Here is a 2,594-nt window from a genome sequence, read left to right on the forward strand (position 1 = left end):
GGTGGGAGGGGGCGGCCGGGGGGGCCGGGGGGGAGCCGTTGCAGAGGTCCGTGTCGCAGCAGTGGATGCGGACCCCCGGCAGCTCCTGCTGCTGGCAGTGACGGGAGGTGGCACAGCCGCTGGTCAGCAGGATGCCCAGGACCACTGCAAAGCAAGCACAGAGGGAGATGTCAGGGACTGAGGTGAGAGGCAGGTGATGCTCCGCCAGCCTTACACCAGGGTCGGGCTCCATTTGAAGGGTTTGCTCTGGGGTTCGAGCATCACTGGCTGGAGCAGGCACCCCCGCGGCCCCGGTCCCTCCGGGCAGACTCACCGCTCTCCGTCTTAATGCAGAACCGGTGTTTGAAGCCCTGGTGGGAGTGGGAGCAGGTGATCACCTCTGGGTTAGAGCACCCCATGTCCACATTTTTGGTGCCAACAATGATGTTGCAGCCATAACACTGGAGTCCGGACACTAGACAAGAACCAGATGAAACAAAATCGGATTTTTTAATTTATTTTTTTTCACCAGGGAGAAAATACTTCAGCTCCTTTCTAGCTGCTCTCCGATGATGGCTTTGCAGCATTCTCTGCCTTGCCAAGTCGCATTAAGCACTGAACCTGAGCCTGAAGCCTCCTGCTGCTGGTTTACCCCGTGGGCCCAAAAAATATAAAAGCATTTCCCACTAGAGGTCAGTGCGAAATCGGAGATTAGCCAGAGATTTGAGCTGGGATTCAACAGTGGGAGCAAGGGCGCTTTGAACTAGGTTTTGTAAAGAGCAGGTGAAACCTCCCAACCACAGACATCGTCAAGCCAGGGCTCAGTCGCTCTCGGAAACAGCTTTTGCCTGTTTCACCAAATTGCTCCAGTTTCAGCAGCACCTGTGTTGGAGGCATTCACACCAGAGGGATGGGTTTAGAATCATAGAATCATAGAATGGCTTTTTTGTCATCTTGGTTTGGTTTTCTCCCTGAACATTTTATCACATGGTCTATCAGGGAGGCAAACGAACTCAGAAACGCAAGGACAACCCCAGTCAGAGCAACTGGAAGCCCCCGTGCCTGCGACTCTGGGACAGTGGCACTGGTGAGTGTCCCCAGAGATTTGCACCCATACTCGTGGCAGCTCAGTCCTTCCCTGTGGAGTCAGAAAGTGTGTCTGAGAATCTCTTGCCCCAGACCAGAATGAGAATTAAGCCATTTTTTAGATTTCTTTAAAGAAAAAAGCCATTGAAGGATACTCATTTACATCATCCGCAATGATGAAGGCAAACGCAGCACCTGATCTCTGTGTAGATTATCAACAGCCACAAAAATCAGGTTGCACTCACTGTTGCCAATACATTTCCCCACCTCAAGCTCCTCCTGAGCCCAGCCTCGCCTGCTCCCCCGGGGTTTTCGGGAGGTGGGTGAGGACCCTCGCACAGCCAGGCGCAGTGAGAAGAGTCCCTACCCCAGCAGCACTGGGGAAGGGAGCCCAGGAGACCCCAGTCCCAGCGCACGCTCCTTGCCCTCATGCCCTTGTTTTGCACAAAACGCAATGACATTAGCTCCTTCCAAAAAACCACCAACACGCGGCTACGTCGCTTGGGGCGCGAATGCCCCCATTTCATCCCGGGGGTAAATCCCACCTGCCCAACCAGGGTTTGGGGAGGATGCAACCAACCATAACTCTAAAGTGCGGGCATGCTCTGCCCCTGGGGACAGCACCACTTACCCTCTGGAAGGACGAACACCACCGTTACCAGAGAGAGGATCCCATGGGCACCTCCAGGCATGTATCCTGAGAGCATAGGGGTCCAGCTCCCGGAGCCCACCCAGGGCTCGGAGGACGAACACTGGTGTCTGGGGGAGCGGGCAGAGCCTCCTTCCTCCCAGCCCTTTTCCCCGGCCGTGCTCGCCGCTCGCTTTTCACCTGCAAAACCCTCCAATGAATAAAGGGTGCAGGGGAGATTTGGCCGCTCTCCGCTTCTCCGGCACCCAGTCTCCTTATGTCGACGCTTAATTTCTCCCTTTTCCTCTTGAGAAATTCTCTGATTCTTTCAGTTCGTGCACAGACGTGAGTGCGTATGTGCTACCCTCGGTTATTTCTGTCCTATTTCCTCTGTCCACGATCACTTCCCATTAATACTACTCTGCAGCAGCTCTTGGAGAGAAATTCTCCCTAATCAAGATTTAGTTTTAAATCCACTTCGAAATCCTCTAATTCAGTTGGATTAGGCAGAAGGGGTTTGGGGAGATGTGTGTTTTTACTTTTTTTTTTTTCCCCTCCTCCTTTTCCTCTGCGAGCTGCCTCATCCTCATGAATGGACCCACCGGCTTTCTGTGACATATTATGCTGTTTAAAGAGGGCAGGAATAATTTTATTAAAGAGAAACAGTCAACTAATTTTAAATCCAAGGCTCGAGAGTCTCTAACGAAGTACAGCCCTAAGGATAGTTGTGGGGGTTAAAGGGAAAACCTGAGGGAGGCAGAAGTGGATCTGAGCGTAACGTATGCATTTGCGCACGAGAAAATAGTTGCTTTAATAAAGCCATGAGAGGCCAAACGGGGCCAGCCTTAGGCTTGCATCGGCTCCCAAGGGGGCCAGGCTGGGGCAGGCTGGGGGCTGGCGG

This window comes from Apaloderma vittatum, unplaced genomic scaffold, assembly GCF_000703405.1.
Source record: "Apaloderma vittatum isolate BGI_N311 unplaced genomic scaffold, ASM70340v1 scaffold16919, whole genome shotgun sequence".
Taxonomy (NCBI): domain Eukaryota; kingdom Metazoa; phylum Chordata; class Aves; order Trogoniformes; family Trogonidae; genus Apaloderma; species Apaloderma vittatum.